At 40.3% G+C, this 18,743-nt stretch overlaps 1 long non-coding RNA gene across 1 annotated transcript; it reads right to left on the bottom strand.

Annotated features, from left to right (window-relative positions):
* Window positions 1-1,805: 1,805 nt before the first annotated feature.
* Window positions 1,806-10,450, bottom strand: LOC130707670 (uncharacterized). Its single transcript, XR_009007682.1, has 2 exons — window positions 10,093-10,450; window positions 1,806-2,218 (listed from the first exon to the last, which is right to left on the bottom strand). It is a non-coding gene; the product is annotated as an uncharacterized LOC130707670 (long non-coding RNA).
* Between the last annotated feature and the right edge of the window lie 8,293 nt (window positions 10,451-18,743).

Raw genomic sequence — 18,743 nt, 5'->3', positions numbered from 1 at the left:
CCAATCCAGAGGCTGGCCAGCACACTACAGGAGTGTCTAGGGAGTGCTGTCCAACAGAACTCTGTGCAATGATGGAAATGTTCTCTTTGGCGCGGTTCAACATGGCGGCCACCAATCATAGGTAGTTATCGAACACTTGAAATATGGCTACTGGATATGGCTATCCAGTGAGGAACTGAATTTTTAACCTTATTTAATTTTGATTAGTTAAAATTAAATTTAAGTAGTCACATGTGCTGGTGACTTTAGACAGCACAGCTTTAGACTGATTAACAGATTCACTTTGTGATTCCAATTTAAAATACAAGTTGGGGGACTTCCCTGGTGGTCCAGTGGTTAAGAATCTGCCTTCCAATGCAGGGGATATGGGTTCGAGCCCTGGTCGGGGAACTGAGATACCACATGCTACGGGGCAACTAAGCACGCACGCCACAACTAGAGAGCCCGAGCACCGCAACTACTGAGCCCGCGCACTCTGGAGCCCGCGCGCTACGACTAGAGAGAAGCTCGTGTGCCTCAACGAGGAGCCCGCACACCGCAACGAAAGATCCCGCATGCGGCAACTAAGACCCAACACAGCCAAAATTAATAAATAAATAAATATTTTAAAAAAATACAAGTTGGTTTAGACTTACGATTTTGAGTTGAAATTCGAGTTTACAAATACTATTGAAACATTCAAGAGACTTAAGACATCAGATTATAGAGTTTACTTAATTATACTTAAAACTTATTTAAATACATGGGAAGATGTATTTGTTCACTAGAGAACTGAAGGGCTTAAAAGCGAATTGATTCAAGGATTTGAAAACATTAAAAATAAGTCCTCTGACCAGTGGAATTAGCTAGAAATCAATAACAAAAACTAGAAATGCCACATCTTTTGAAAATTTAACAACTCATTTCTGTACAGCCCATGTGTCAAAGAAGAAAGTACAACAGAAATTAGAAAATATTTTGAACAAAATATTAATGAAGACAAGACATACCAAAACCTGTGAGATGCAGCTAAAGCAGGGCTTAGATGACACTTACAGTCTTATAAGTATTAGAAAAGAAAAAAGGCTGAAAATCAGTACAGTATTTGTCTTTCTCTGTACGATTTATTTGACTTAGCATAGTGCTCTCAAGATCCATCTATATCGTCACAAGTGGCAGCTTTTCTTCTTTTTTTATGGCTGAATAATATTCCATTGTATGGGTACAGATACAGATATATTTCATATTTTCTTTATCCACTCATCCATCGATGGACACTTAGGTTGTTTCCATGTTTGGCTATATTAACATATTAACAGGCTTTCTGAGACTGGCCACAGGGAGAATCTAGGAACCATACCTGTGGGTTTTCTCAGTGCTGTAGGAATTATGAAGTTCAAAAGACATGCAAAGGGCTTTCATTTCGACAGGTCCAAAGCTAAGGGATTTCTTCCTTTGAAATGTATATTGCAAGCAGTACTATAGGAAAGCTAGGCACTTTTGTTTGTTTGTTTTTTGAGGCTCTCCAAATGCAATTCAAAAGCAGATATATGAGGTCTCTTCTTTGTCAGAAACCAACCCACATAACAGGTTGTGAGCATACGTCCCTATGGCAAAAGCCTGACCCCAATGGGACACTGTTGAGAGTTCAGAGTCCTATAAAGTTGCCATTAAGTGGTGGTTTTCCATTTTTTGCTAATGTATCCTATAACATTATTTTGAAAAGCTATATATAACCCCTTTATATATTTTTAATTGACATCTAGACTTGTATTATAAATTTAGAGTGGCAAGGGATATAATTTCCACCATACAGTAACACCTGAAAATTTTAAAATAAACTTTTATTTTAGAACAGTTTTAGATTTACAAAAAAAAAATTGTGAAGATAGTACAGATTTCCCATACACCTCACACCCAGTTTCACCTATTATTAACATTTTACATTAGTATCATACATTTGTTATAATTAATGAAACAATTTTGACATTACTATTAACCAAAGCCCATGCTTCATTCAGTTTTCCAGGGTTTTTATCTAATGTATTTTTCCTTTTCCAGGATCCCATCCCAGCTATCCCATTACATTTAGCTGTCCTGTCTCCTTAGGCTCCTCTTGGCTGTGACATTTCTCAGGCATTCCTTGTTTTTGACCTTGACAGTTTTGAGAAGTGCTGGTCAGGTATTTTGTAGAATGTCTCTGAATTAGGATTTGTCTGCTGTTTTTCTCATGATTGGACTGAGGTTGTGGGGTTTGAGGAGGAAAGCCAGAGAGGTTAAGGGTCATTTTCATCACATACATAAGGGTACATAGTATTAACAAGATCTATCACTGTTGATATTGACCTTGATCACCTGGCTCAAGTAGCGTTTGTCAGGTTTCACCACTGTTACTCTACGTCTCCCTTCCATACGGTACCCATTGGAAGAAGGTCACTATCTGCAGTCCACACTTAAGGAATGGAGAGCTACGCTCCACCTCTCTGAAGGCAGAGTACCTACATAAATCATTTGGAATTCTTCTGCAAAGGAGATGTGTCTCAACTCTGCCATTTATTTATTCAATCATTTATTTGAATCAGTGTGGACTCAAGGATATTTATTTTATACTTTGAGTTATAATCCAATACTACTTTATTTTGTTACTCAAATTGTTCCAGCTTTGGCCACTTGGAGCTCTTTCTATTGGTTCTTGTGTCCCTCTGATATACCCCTACCAATGTAAGTTGTTTTCTTTTAAATTTTGTTTTGTTTTGCTTTTTGAGCACTTCCTCACTTTCTGGCTCATCTTGCATATTTTACCACACTAAAAAAAAAAAAAAAATTCCCTGTGCTTTACCTAGTCAACCCTCCTCCACCACAAAAAACCCTTGATAATCACTGGTCTTTTAGTCATCACTATAGTTTTGCCTTTTCCAGAATGTCGTATTGGTACCATACAGAATGTAGCCTTTTCACACTGGCTTCTTTCACTTAGAAATATGCATTTAAGATTCACCCATGTGTTTTTGTGGGTCAACAGCTCATTTCTTTTAATCACTGGATAATAATTCCATTGTATGGTTGTATCACTTTTGTTTATACACTCATCTCCTGAAGGACATCTTGGCTGCTTCCAGCTTTGGGTGATGATGAATAAAGCTGCTATTAACATTCTTGGGCAAATTTTTTTGTGGAGAGAAGTTTTCAAATCAGTTGAGTAAATATGTAGGTTCATGATTGCTGGATCATTTGGTAAGACTATGCTTAGCTTTGTAAGAAACTGTCAAACTGTCTTCGGAAGTGGCTGTGCCATTTTGCATTCCCACCAGCAGTGAGTGAGTAGAAATTACTGAACTGAAAGTTAAACTGAGGGAGGAAGAGGGGGAGGAGGAGAACAGAGAATGAGAGAGATGTCAGATAACATCGTCGGCATAACATACGTGTAACTGGATTCTGAGAGGACATTCTCTTCAAGGATGTCATAAAAGAAGTGTTTGAAGAGATAATGGCCAAGAGGTTTTCATATTTGATAAAATACATGAAGTATGCTGGAATTTTGGTTTCTATTTGTAGTGGGGGGGGGGTGGAATCTGTTGACACAAGGACATCAGTTAAAAAGCAGGTCAGATAGAACCCTGGATGGCTCAGTGTATGTAATTCTATCTATGCATGTGATAGGGATAGTAGAAACAAAGGAAGGAAGGGCGGGAGGGAGGAAGGAAAGGAAGGAAGGAAGAAAGAAAGGAAGGAAGGAAGGAGGAAGGGAGGGAAGGGAAAAAGGGGGAAAAAAGAAAGACAATGAATAAACCTCATTCCACAAGCAGTCCAATATAAGTAGCAGTAGAGAATGCTTGGTAAAGAAGTTGACTCAAGCACTATTTCTGCCATGTTTAACCTTAGAAACATCATTTAAAGTCAAGGTTGGCTTCCTTCTTTAAAAGAAAGAAGATGACCAAACCTGGCTTCTACTTTACAGTGACTATTATTATACTTGCGATGTACTTCCAGACCCTTGGTCAATTTTTTTGTAAAAATTTAATATTATTGAAATTGTTCTTCCTAATGAATATACTACACCAAACCTAACTGCTTTGTTCTCCTTTGAAGTCTTTTTCCCCCGCCAAGGATCAGTAAATCATAAAATAAGGAGTATATTTGGATTTCAGTTTATGTTTTCATATAAATTAATCTGCATTTCCTGTGAAGTTAAGAGTAATGTTCTTTTTGATTCACACTTCTGAGCATTTTACCAATTTAGCAATCTAAGAGAAATTTAGATTGAACACTCCATATTTTATTATGTTAAATTGTTTTCAGCCACTTTTGAATCCACGTGGCCAAGCCAATTTAAATTTGTTTTGTAAGAAAGGTCACTTTGTGAGCTGCTATCCCTAATGCCATTACATTTCCATTTGTGTGGGTTTTAACTGTCTAATTCTGCAGTTCTAAACAGATTTCTCAAAAGTTACAAGCTAAGAAAAAGGAAAGCAACCGTTTTTATTAACCCTAAATTACAATTCCGTAAGTGAAGCGTGAACCCCAAGTACCGTGACTGTTGAAAACTGCGGTTTAGAATTTACACACATAAGTGAGTGTTGCCCAGTGAGGATGCACATCTATTTCAAAAATGCTTCCATTGTTCAGAGCATTTCTAGAAATCCTCTTTGAAAACCGCCTTTAGAGCTGGCAGCACATTTAAAAGATATTGTCTCTGGTGGCAAATCTTTGTCTTTTGAAAGTGGATTTGATTAATAACCCAATGTAATTTGGATTAAGCTTCGTGATGTGTAAGATGGGAATTAGTATTTAATACCTACCATGTGATAGAAGCTTGACCTGGGATGGCCAATGAATCTGGATAAACTCATTCTGGATCAAAAACAAAGTGTGACCAAAGAATACGGACCGGTGTCATAGATGATTTTCCCACTGGAGGTGATGTAGCATAAGAGCAGTTATTTATGCTTAGTCAGGCTGACAGGTTTGGATCTCCACCCTGACACTCCACCCATCGCCATCACCTGGCCTGAGCCACGTTACTTAGACTCTCAGAGGTGGTTTCCTCATTTATAAGAGAGGATGCTAATGTCTATCTCATCAATTTTCAAGAATAAAATGAAATAATACAAAATACCCAGCAAAATCGGCCCCCCTTTCCCCTCCTGAAGGTGACAATGGGGAAGGAAAAATATTCATTAGGACACTAATATACCTAAAATAGATAACTAATGAGAACCTACTGTATAGCACAGGGAATTCTACTCAATCTTCTGTGGTGACCTAAATGGGAAGGAAATCCGAAAAAGAGGGATATATGTATACGTATAGCTGATTCACTTTGCTGTACAGCAGAAACTAACACAACATTGTAAAGCAACTACACTCCAATAAAAATTAAAAAACAAATTCACTAGGATGAAGGTGGCCCAATGTTTTTTTAAATGGAATTTTATCTTACGGTGTATTTCCCTATTCCCTCATCAGATATGAATTCCAAGGTTATTTGTTAATTTTCTATTTGGGGCAAAGATCTAGTTGTTATTTTGGTGTTTTTAGGCTAAGGGACCTGTATGTGTGTGTGTGAGTTGCCTGGTTGTGGGATGGTATGGTAGAGGTAGTTGTGAAAGATAAAGCTGAACAGACAAGTGGAGACAAGACTGTAGAGGGCTTTGAATGGCACATTAAGGGTTAGACATGACCCAATAGAAAAGATGGCTATTAAAGCTTTTGAGCAGAGAAAAACAAAACAAAACAATTCTATTTGTGCTTTGAGAAGATAACTGACATGCTGGACTAAATTTCATGACAATGGGGTCTATTTCTTACTTATCACCACACCCTTTACTCATCTTTATAGCAATGAATAGAAGAACATATGGCCCAATGGACGGATGGGAGTGGGAATAAGAACATGGGCCGAGAGATCATGACGGATGGAAGGAAATGTCATGAAAGTTTTTGCAGATGCAGACTCAAAGGAGGCAGTGACTGACTGGATGTCACAGTGAAGGAGGATGAGGGAGATTTGAAAGAAACTCCTAGGTGGCTGGTTCAGATGAGAGCTTGGGGTGGGGGATGGGATAGATGCCATTAACAGAAATAGAAAACACAGAATGAGAAGCCAATTTTGGAAATCAGAGAAAACAATGAGTCTGATATTAGCTCAGGGAGCTTGGGTTGAGGTGAAAACATCCAACCGGCAAATGAAAACACAGGTCTGGGTGCAGCAGAGATCAAGACGAAAGATAAAGTTTGGTTGGTTGGTGGAGTCACACCCATAAAGGTGATAGCTGAAGTCTTGGGAGAGAATGAAATCATCCTTGGAGAATGTGTTGATCAAGAAGAGTGGCCAACCGCGCACCGCGATGAAGAGTGGTCTCCACTTGCCGCAACTGGAGAAAGCCCTCGCACAGAAACGAAGGCCCAACACAGCCATAAATAAATAAATAAATAAAATATTTAAAAAAAAAAAAACAAAAAAGAAGAGTGGCCAAGGACTCCCCTGGTGGCGCAGTGGTTAAGAATCTGCCTGCCAATGTAGGGGGCGCGGGTTCAAGCCCTGGTCCGGGAAGATCCCACATGCTGTGGAGCAACTAAGCCCGTGTGCCACAACTACTGAAGCTTGCGCACCTAGAGCCCGTGCTCTGCAACAAGAGAAGTCACCGCAATGAGAAGCCTGCACATCGCAATGAAGAGTAGCCCTCGCTCGGCGCTCCTAGAGAAAGCCCACACGCAGCAACGAAGACCCAACGCAACCAAAAATAAAAAAATAAATTTATTAAAAAAAAAAGAAGAGTGGTCAATTAGAGCACCCTGGAGAATACTACCACTTACGAGATGGCTGAAGATACAGGAAAAGAGAGTCAGGGAAGAATGGGCACAGAAATACCACGCGAGAGCAGTGCTATGGAGGCTAAAGAGAGAAGGACCCAAGAGAAAGGACAAGTGTGATGGGGTCCGAGAGGGGCTCGTGGGTTTGGCCGCTGGAAATCACTGGTGATCTCCGAGAGAGAGCTGTTGCCACAGGGGAAGACTGGAGCTGGTCATAGTGAAAGATGAGGTAGAGGCGGAGGTATCAGCGGGAGAGATCTGGCGACAGCTTCCTCTTCCATCTTGACTGCTTCTTCTTAGTCGATTTAGAAGACTCTTTTCTCTGCTGCCCCAGTAAATGTTGATGTTACCTAGTATCTGTCCTTGGCTCTATGCTTGTAACAGTTAGGGTTCTCTTGGTTTCAGATAACAGAAAGCAACTCCAGCTGGCTTGAGCAGAACGATTTATTGGAAGGATACAGAGTTACCTCATAGGACCCAAAGGGTTATGACTGGGCCTTGTGTACAAGCTTTAATCAGAAATCCGGTACCATGGGGTTTCTCTAGTTCCTCTCTTGTTCCCCTCTTGGTGTCTGTTTCATTTTCTGCTCTCATTGCAAACCAGCTGCCTTGGTTTTCCAGGCCACATGGTGGCAAACACGTCTGCCCCTCGCCCCTGAGTCATCACCACTCATTCGGCCGGAGAAGCGCTGTTCCGCCTCCCTCACCCTCACTCCCGAGGCCCTCCATGGGGAGAGACCGAGCTGATCAGCCTGCATAGATGCCCATCCGTGGGCCATGCAACTGAAGGGAGACCAACAGGGTCACACTGCAGACAGCATCATGTGGCTTGGGGACGAGGGTGGGGTCCTGGAAGTGAGAAGCTGGGGCAAAGCTTACAAGACAAGGATTTGGACTGAGTGTAGGGCGAGTGGTAAGGAGGGAAGGTGACATGAGCAGCTTCTCACTGCCCCTTCTTTTGGTCTGTGCTCTGCCCTGAGAGCCTGGGCCCTCCTAAGCACCAAATCCCCGAGGTGCTCTCCCTCCTAGAGAAGGTCCAGGTCATATGGCTTTCTTCTAAACAAGAACAGGGGATGGCCGCCCAGCTCTTATCAACTTCCCCTCCTGTGACCAGCCCTCAGCACACCTGGCTGAGTGCCTAGGGACAAAGCCTATACCCTCAAGACGAATGAGAGTTGACTGATCCAGGGGCCAACTGAAGCCTCTTTCTGGGGTCTCTGCACTTGGACAGATGACGGGCCACTTCCTTTTTGGAATGGTGTGAGGCTGCGGTGACCATGGGACGGGGGCAGAGTCCGGAGGTGCTCGTGTTGCTGGCTCTCGTTTTCCTGGAAACCCAGCTGCACCACTGCCCTTCCTATGTTGGATTATATAAGCTAGCCCAGTATTTTTTAGTAAATTCCTTTTCTGTCTAAGCTAGTGTGGGTAGGTTTCTGTCATTGAGACCTCACTGAGACCGAAGAGAGCCTGGACTAATCCCGGATCAAGGTAGTTGCCCAATAGCTCTTCCCACCCTGGCCTCCTGCCTGCCACTCAACGGGAGGACGTGACCTCTCCCACTCTCTTGTCATGTTTACAGGAAGAAATAAAGTCCAAATAGTGATTGCAATACAAGGTTTTGGTATTCTGGCAATTACTGAAATATAAACATTTTGTTGGTAGATTACTCTAATTTTTATATTTTAAAAATCTAAAAGCAGGATCACTTATGTACTGAGATGAGGACCAATGACTCAACTATTCAATTTATGATGAAAATACTTGCTGAATAAAACTCTACCCGAAGTCAGAAAGGGCTTTTCATCAGCCAGAACAATTTGTCCTAAAACGCACGTGATGCTCAATGATACCATGGATCCACTTTGTTCTTGAAATAATATTTCATGTGTACTTCTTAATGATTTTCAAAGTTTCCTTCATTTTAGATAGTGTTTAGTATGCTAACTTTGGAATAAGACTTTATTTTTTAACAACCTTTTTATTTTGGAACAGTTTTAGGTTTATAGAAAGATTATGACGATAGGACAGAGAGTTCCCATGTACTCACTCACTTTCCCCTATGATGAACATTTTCTATGAGTATGGTACATTTGTCACAATTAATGAACCAATATTGATATAGCATTATGAACTGAAGTCCATACCTTACTAGTGTTTACCTAATGTCCTTTCTTCTATTCCAGGATCCCCTCCAGAACACCAAATTACATTTAGCTGTTATGTCTCTTTAGGCTCCTCTGATTTATGACAGTTTATTAAGTTTATCTGCTAATACTTTATGTTAGAAGGATGCTTATTTAATGTTTCTCTTTGACAAATGTACATATTTCCTTGACCTTTAATACTTTTAAAATTTGAATTATATTAGATGTTTTCACAGTGTTGTTAATGTTTAGCATTCTGAACATTTACAGATAAAATATTAGTACTGATATGAGTATTTATTTAAAATAAGTGCTGAATGTCCAGGGTCACAGTTTTGGTTCTAGGACAGCAGTCCCCGGATCCCAGGTATGGATGGGCAGAAAACAGAGAACGGGAACACAGATGGCTAAGGCTCTTGTTTCAGGGCAGAGCCGCCCAGAACCAGGGAGGGTACCGCAGAGGGCAACCGGGCAGCCCAGGGCTTGTTGTTCTGCTGCAGGAACCCCAGGCCCAGGCCGTTCTAATGGGTTCTGCAGGTAAGTCTTTTGCCCCCGATATCCTTACGGCACCCTGTTCTTCCTCTGTATGCAGCTGGAGAAGACTTATACTAATGTCAGCTCAATCTGGTTTTTCCATCTTGCACAGCCAGCGCCCTAGGGCCATTTTTGCGATGATGATTTTTGATGACTACTAAGGATATATTGTCTTAGAGAAGTCTTAACTTTGTTTTCCAAAAGCCTTGCTCATTGCTTGGAACGCAGTCAACACTCAGTTGCATGTAGGTGCTATTATTTGTTCAACCAAAGCTGAATGCATGAAGGAAACTGGTACCACTGGCAGTGCCTGACATTAGGAACTGCTAAGGATCAGGGAGGCTGTGGGTAGGGTGGCAAGGACCAGTAAATGAGTGCAGCATCCTGGCTGGCAGCATGGGCGGGGGGGGGAGTCGGGGGTTGAGAGTAAAGAGGAGGGGTTGGGGACCATCCCAGTGGCAGTGCAAGCAATTGTCAGCATCTGAGAACCATGATGAAGAGTTTAACAGAAGGTATGCAGCATGACATCATCGGTAGAGTGGGATTTGACATCTAAATATATCACAATCTATTTCGGTCTCCCCACAGGTTGCCAAAAGCAGCACACAATAGTTAGGCTTACTTTTGTCCATAGTTCATGGCATATTCGAAGTCTTTAAAGCTGACGTGACCATCTGAGTCTTGATCTACTTCCCTGGAAAATGAAACAGAAAGTTATTTACAGGTTAGTTTCGTCTCACCTTATGCATCAAGAGCACATCAGAATCTTCATTTCTTTTCATGTCTATGTGAGAGGCACCTATTTTATCTGCTTGAAGGCTGAGGTTGATGCTTATCTTTTTTTTTTTTTTCCTTGATAATACCTAAGGTGTGAAGGAAAGGAAAAGTTATTTATTAAAATCTACAGAAATAATATATTCAATAAATTTAAAGGAATGTCATCAAATGCACAGGTTATATTAAAAAAGGCAGGAGTGATGGTTTTTCTAGTCATCCTGCAAATTCTTTCTGTGATATATCAATAAATATACATGCATTTGTCAACCAAAAAAACAATGCAGGAGGCTGCAAAGAAGAAAAGAGTTTATTTAGGGTCTGAAAAATTGCAATTTGGGAGATACAAATTCGGGTAACCCCGAAAGAGTGTTCTCAGGAAGAGATGAAAAGCCACGGGGTTGTTAAAAGTTTCCTGGTGAAATTTGTGACTGACTCTGACTCAAGTTAGAAAAGATTTGCCCTTGAGGAATCACAGGTTGTTTTAAGGTAAGGGTCCAGTAAATATTTTGCGTTTCTGGAAGGTGTTCTGGATGATGTTATCAGGACAAAAGATTTTTATGTGCAGAAGTCACACTTCCTTAATGGTCTCCTGGCTCCATTTTAGAGAACTCTCTTAGCAACACCAACTCCATTTTGATTTTCCTTTCACACATTACACAACAGAAGTGTGGAATAAAGAATTAAGAGATAAGAAAAATATTTTGGGAGTAAATAATAATGATGGGAACAGTGACTGACACCCTGCCTCGTACTGTCTTTATATCACCTGTCTCATCAAATCTGTGCACAGATGCCAGGACGGGTCCATTTTACAGACATTGAGCCTAAAGGGGTTCAGTGGTTTCTGAAGGATCATGTTGCTGGTAAGTAACCAGACTTGAAATTCAAATCCTGATTGTTAAATTCCCAAACCAGGGCTCTATACTCTATTCCACATGTCTCCCTATGTAAATAGGATGGTCCAGAGAGAAGCGGTTGTGTTGCAATTCCCATGCAGCTAACTCAAGCTCCGGAAGTTTTCACTGGCTTCATTCATGGCCTCGGAAGCTTGGTTACTTCCTCACAAACACCTGATAAGCTTTTCTGACTCCTAAGGAGAGAGGTGAAGATGTGAGCCTCTGGCTGGTCAGCGGAGGGTGTGGGCGGCCTCAGCTGGGTTGTCCGTGTGTGTCCCTACAGCCACTGAGACAGGGGCATTGCTCCTTGAACAGGCAGCAGAGAAATGGCACCCATTCCACCTGGTTAAGATAACACATGGCAGAAGGACAAAATCATGGCATAAGCAATACATTCAACTGCTACCAGTGAAAGCAGTGTTTAAGAGTGTGTTTGAAAGATAACTGATGAGTTGTGGTCCCAATTCCTCTTTGGGGGCACTCTAAAACAATGCATTACGTGCCTTATTTGGAGCTCCTGGGTTGGTGCAAATTATATTTTGTTGAAACAGCAAATGGTATTAACCATGACATAGGGCTTTTTAAAGCAAGGACTGGTCCAAGTAACAGAGCCACTAATCACTGTAATAGTTTTAAAGCAGGCTTTTAAAATATTGAATTCTAAAATAAACTTTCTGAATATTTCATGCCAAAGTCTCTGAAGTCTATAATGGTACTGGATAGAGTGATAATAATTTTTCATTCTTTTGAAGTAGAGAAAATCCCTACTTCTCTGCCCCAGGGCAAAACCATGTTGCAGTATGTTAGTATAAAATGATTGCAGACTGTAGGGGCCATTATTCTTGTTACTTCTTCTGGTAAAATATACATGACGATTTCATGCTATACAGGACCAAAAGCAGAATGTCGGATCTCTTCTAAGGGATTAGAAATAATCAGTATCACATGTTACTGATTACAGAGTATAAATCATCCCTTCTATTAAATTAGATAATTGAAGATTCTTAATATTGCCTACGTATTTTTTCTCAAGGAATTGGATTAGATAAATGGACTTTTTTCTTTCCATTCTGAACTGGTATGATTGAACTATAAATCTCATAGGGTGAGTTAAGTGGATAACCTAGAAAAGTAATATTTAGAATAAACTGTTTCTGATATATGTGTGTGTGTGTGTGTGTGTGTGTGTGTGTGTTTATTCACTTATTGAGATGCTGAATGCTTGTAGAAAAGGAAATCCTTTTGCCTGATTTTCTCAGTAAATAACTTTATTGTAATTCCATTAACTTCTTATTTTTCTTGCTGCCTTTGCCAAAGCTTCCCATCATAAAATGGGCACAGTATAACCAAGAGGTATTAAAATGGAAAAGTTTATTCACAAGGCTTGGAGTGGCGTTTTTATAATGAACGGAGGAACATCATGTTTATATTTAGAATGAGACATGGTAAAATACTGTCTTCAACTTTTCTGCATCATCACATATATATATGGTCATCTCAAGGAGAATGAAGAGGAAATTCACATTTCAGAGCTATAATTTTAAAAGCTAAAATACTGTTTTTCATTGCAGACGGAATTATTCCAAAGAAGGAAGGTTTCACAGCACCCACACTCAAGTCACCATGTGATGGAGGAGCAGATGTGGCAGGTGGGTAGAATTAGTGGTGTGCTGAGGAGATGCAGAAAACGTCACTAGGTAAAACGTTTCATTGTTTCTGTTTACAGTGTTTAACGCTAAAAGGAGTATACTCTCCTTATGAAACCAGAGTGTGCTGTCTTGGTGTCACCAACATACATTCAGCACTGAAATATTCCACCACCATCACTCCAACTAGAAATAAACTCTGGGAAGGCAAGAACTTTCTCTTGTTTGCTGCTGTGTCCCCACCTCTTAGCCCATAGCGGGTAATGAATGTTTGCAGAGTGAATGAATTTGTGGAGTAAATGAATCTGGGGAAACAGTGGACAACATTTTGGAATATCTACTGCCTCCCAGGAGGTTTGGGGGGATTAAAGAAAGTATATCATCACGGTTTTTATAGAGTCTAAAATACTAGCCAGAGAAATAAAAACACACTGAAGAAGGCACCTAGGAGCCATCACTCAGGGACCAATAAGGAACGGTCAATTGTGGTCTCCATGCCCGACCACATTTTGTAAATACAGACCAGGTACAGAGAGACCAAGTAAGACATGGACTCTGAAAGATGAGGTTGCTTAGTAGAGCAATGGATGGAAGGAACCCCTTGAGTGTCAGGCTGAACAAGTTAGAGATAAAGAGCTGGAAACTGGAAACCAAGGCAGAGCACTGGACACATCTGCGTCTAACCTGCCCTGTAGCTAAAGTCCAAGCACTTGAAGCCACTTAACTAACTGCTCTTTTACTGGACATGTGGCTGTAGACATAGATATAGATATATGCATATATACATACATACATACAGGCTTATATTTCACAACTGTCTTTTTAAAGGAATGAACAAAGTTTATACAGATGGATGAGAGGAAAATAAATTGCTATGAACAACAATAACTGCTTTCTAGACATGTAAATCCAGTTAAATTAAAGGCTTTTTGGTTTGCTTGGTTTTGAGATGCAAAGGGAGAGCTGGAATTGATTTGGGGAGTACGGACTCAAGAGAGCTGAACTGCTCTGTGTAACTCAGTATGAACAATATAGGACCATCTGGGAGGAAGGAGATGATGAGCAAGATAAGACAGGATGCAGGGAGAAGGGCTACTGAGGGGTAGGGAGGAGGCTGGGATGCTATACAATGGGAATTGGCCCAAGAAAAAGGCCCCAGTGGCCAAAGGTCCTTTAATTAACTGCTACGTTTACTGTGTGCTCCGAAGTTGTTCGTGCTGCGTGTTATAACCCTCCTTTATCTTCACCAAGGGCTTGACAGGCACACAGTCTAAGGGGGGATGGTGTGGTTGGGGAGTGTGTGCTGAGTTCGGCCCTGGAGATGAGTTCTGTCTGAGCGGGTGCAGTAGGGAGCAAGAAAAGTGGGGTACGGTAAGATGACCCATCAACTGAATTAACTCAGAGAAATGAGAACTCAAAGCCACAGGTCTTCCAGAAATTTGCAAAAACCTAGGAAGTGCTTTAAAATTCCACAAGATGTGGAATGGGAGTTCCAGGCAATACTATCTGGACTTCAAAGGGCAGAAGACCCAGGGTGACAATGGGATACATTGAGAATTTCAGGCAGGACTAGACTCTGGCCATTCAGCTGAATTCCAATAGTTTTCATATCTGTTAAAATACAAACATTTTTTGACTCATCAGATAAGTGGTTATAATTACTTTTATCACCATGAGCTTTAGCATTTGTCTCTTTACATCCTGATTTGTTAAGCAAGATTCTGCTCTTTCCTTTTTTTTTTTTAAACATCTTTATTGGAGTATAATTGCTTTACAATGGTGTGTTAGTTTCTGCTTTATAACAAAGTGAATCAGTTATACATATATATATGTCCCCATATCTCTCCCCTCTTGCGTCTCCCTCCCTCCCACCCTCCCTATTCCACCCCTCTAGGTGGTCACAAAGCACAGAGCTGATCTCCCTGTGCTATGCGGCTGCTTCCCACTAGCTATCTATTTTACGTTTGGTAGTGTATATATGTCCATGCCACTCTCTCACTTTGTCACAGCTTATCCTTCCCCCTCCCCATATCCTCAAGTCCATTCTCTAGTAGGTCTGTGTCTTTATTCCCATCTTGTCCCTAGGTTCTTCATGACCATTTTTTTCTTTTTAGATTCCATATATATGTGTTAGCATACAGTATTTGTTTTTCTCTTTCTGACTTACTTCACTCTGTATGACAGACTCTAGGTCCATCCACCTCACTACAAATAACTCAATTTCATTTCTTTTTATGGCTGAGTAATATTGCATTGTATACATGTGCCATCTCTTCTTTATCCATTCATCTGTTGATGGACACTTGGGTTGCTTCCATGTCCTGGCTACTGTAAATAGAGCTGCGATGAACATTTTGGTACATGACTCTTTTTGAATTATGGTTTTCTCAGGGTATATGCCCAGGAGTGGGATTGCTGGGTCGTATGGTAGTTCTATTTTTAGTTTTTTAAGGAACCTCTGTACTGTTCTCCATAGTGGCTGTATCAATTTACATTCCCACCAACAGTGTATGAGGGTTCCCTTTTCTCCACACCCTCTCCAGCACTTATTGTTTGTAGATTTTTTGATGATGGCCATTCTGACTGGTGTGACATGATATCGTATTGTAGTTTTGATTTGCATTTCTCTAATGATTAACGATGTTGAGAATTCTTTCATGTGTTTGTTGGCAATCTGTATATCTTCTTTGGAGAAATGTCTTTAGGTCTTCTGCCCATTTTTGGATTGGGTTGTTTGTTTTTTTGATATTGAGCTGCATGAGCTGCTTGTAAATTTTGGAGATTGATCCTTCGTCAGTTGCTTCATTTGCAAATATTTTCTCCCATTCTGAGAGTTGTCTCTTCGTCTTGTTTATGGTTTCCTTTGCTGTGCAAAAGCTTTTAAGTTTCATTAGGTCCCATTTGTTTATTTTTGTTTTTATTTCCATTTCTCTAGGAAGTAGGTCAAAAAGGATCTTGCTGTGATTTATGTCATAGAGTGTTCTGCCTATGTTTTCCTCTAAGAGTTTGATAGTGTCTGGCCTTACATTTAGGTCTTCAATCCATTTTGAGTTTATTTTTGTGTATGGTGTTAGGGAGTGTTCTAATTTCATTCTTTTACATGTAGCTGTCCAGTTTTCCCAGCACCACTTATTGAAGAGGCTGTCTTTTCTCTACTGTATATTCTTGCCTCCTTTATCAAAGATCACAAGCACTGAAATTGAAACTGTGATTAAAAATCTTCCAACAAACAAAAGCCCAGGACCAGATGGCCTCACAGGCTAATTCTATCAAACATTTAGAGAAGGGCTAACACCCATCCTTCTCAAACTCTCCCAAAATATATCAGAGGGAGGAACACTCCCAAACTCATTCTACGAGGCCACCATCACCCTGATACCAAAACCAGACAAAGATGTCACAAAGAAAGAAAACTACAGGCCAATATCACTGATGAACATAGATGCAAAAATCCTCAACAAAATACTAGCAAACAGAATCCAACAGCACATTAAAAGGATCATACACCATGATCAAGTGGGGTTTATCCCAGGGATGCAAGGATTCTTCAATATACACAAATCAATCAATGTGATACACTGTATTAACAAATTGAAGGATAAAAACCGTATGATCATCTCAATAGATGCAGAGAAAGCTTTCAACAAAATTCAACACCAATTTTTGATAAAAACCCTCCAGAAAGTAGGCATAGAGGGAACTTTCCTCAACATCATAAAGGCCATATATGACAAACCCACAGCCAACATTGTCCTCAATGGTGAAAAACTGAAACCATTTCCACTAAGATCAGGAACAAGACAAGGTTGCCCACTCTCACCACTATTATTCAACATTGTTTTGGAAGTTTTAGCCACAGCAATCAGAGAAGAAAAAGAAATAAAAGGAATCCAAATCGGAAAAGAAGAAGTAAAGCTGTCACTGTTTGCAGATGACATGATACTATACATAGAGAATCCTAAAGATGCTACCAGAAAACTACTAGAGCTAATCAACGAATGTGGTAAAGTAGCAGGATACAAAATTAATGCACAGATATCTCTTGCATTCCTATACACTAATGATGAAAAATGTGAAAGTGAAATTAAGAAAACACTCCCATTTACCATTGCAACAAAAAGAATAAAATATCTAGGAATAAACCTAAGGAGACAAAAGACCTGTATGCAGAAAATTATAAGACACTGATGAAAGAAATTAAAGATGATACAAATAGATGGAGAGATATACCATGTTCTTGAATTGGAAGAATCAACATTGTGAAAATGACTATACTACCCAAAGCAATCTACAGATTCAATGCAATCCGTATCAAACTACCACTGGCATTTTTCACAGTACCACAACAAAAAATTTCACAATTTGTATGGAAACACAAAAGACCCCGAGTAGCCAAAGCAATCTTGAAAAAGAAAAACGGAGCTGGAGGAATCAGGCTTCCTGACTTCAGACAATACTACAAATCTACAGTAATCAAGACAGTATGGTACTGGCACAAAAACAAAAATATATATCAATGGAACAGGATAGAAAGCCCAGAGATACTCTTTCCTTTTGTGATGTGGTGTGGACTTAGCCCAGACTAGATATGTTCCTGTGACCTAGAGGCTAAGTGGTCCCCACCTTGAAGGAGCCAGGGTTTCACACTGTGAATCTTTTTATTAAGCTCAGCACCAGTGCTGCTCTAATATTACATTCTAAAGAAAAACATAGGTTGTTTTTAAATTTTAAAAGTACATAAATAGCAAATGTTTCTCACAAGTAGTAAATTTACATCATACCAATTTCTTGTAATGTTTTGAAAATAATTTTTGTTGTAAAATAATTCAAGATGGGCTTCCCTGGTGGCGCAGTGGTTAAGAATCCTCCTGCCAATGCAGGGGACATGGGTTCGAGCCCTGGTCTGGGAAGATTCCACATGCCGCAGAGCAACTAAGCCTGTGCGCCACAACTACTGAGCCTGCACTCTGGACCCCACGCGCCACAACTACTGAAGCCTGCGTGCCTAGAGCCCATGCTCCGCAACAAGGGAAGCCACCACAAGGAGTAGCCCGCACACCGCAACAAAGAGTAGCCCCCACTCACTGCAACTAGAGAAAGCCCGTGTGCAGCAACGAAGACCCAATGCAGCCAAAAATAAATAAATAAAAATAAATTTTTAAAAAATAAAAATAAAATAATAATTCAAGAGTGCCCCATGGCCAGGTCTCCAAAGCCAGATTTCAAATTGGAGTGCGTGCTTTTGCTCAAGTTACTTAAAAAAGAAAAAAAAAAGAAGGAAGGAAGGAAAGAAAGAAACGAAGAGAGAGGAATTGAAACAATGGAATATTCTCTATTAAAATGATGTAAAGACTATAAAAGTGACATTTTTAAGTAGAAACAAGAATACAAACTATATGTAACTGCAATCTTATAAACACCTATATTCATTTGGGCAGAAGTTGAAGATTATAGGCCAAACACAAACTTGTCTTATGGGTTATTTTGGCTTAAAATTGTCTTTAATATTGATCTCTTTTTCAATTGAAGGAAGGAATATTTTTTTCTTTTTTGTCTGAATTTTCTAAACAAGTGACCTTATTTATGTATAAATCCTCAACAGCTAGAGCAGGATTTCTCAGTGTCGGTGCTGTCGACATTTTGGGCTGGAACATTCTTTGCTGTGGGAGCTGTCCTGCACACTGTAGGATGTTTAGCAGCATCCTTGGTTTCTACCCACTAGATGCCAGTAGGACTCTCCCCTGGCCCTCCCCGGCTATAACAGTCAAAAATGTCTCCCCTTATTGCCAAGTGTCTCCTGGGGGGACAAAACCATCCCTGACTGAAAACCACTGAGCTAGAGGAGCCAAAGTTGGAGGCAATTCTCTGGAACATTCCAGTTAAATCTATACTTACTAGAAAATTGCTTTTAAGACTTTTTTTTCTTTTTTCTAAACAAGTGATTTCGGGGCAGA

Source organism: Balaenoptera acutorostrata, chromosome 3 (genome assembly GCF_949987535.1).
Source record: "Balaenoptera acutorostrata chromosome 3, mBalAcu1.1, whole genome shotgun sequence".
Classification (NCBI taxonomy): Eukaryota; Metazoa; Chordata; class Mammalia; order Artiodactyla; family Balaenopteridae; genus Balaenoptera; species Balaenoptera acutorostrata.
Note: the sequence above shows the minus strand (reverse complement) of the source record. Positions and strands in the feature narration are given on the sequence as shown.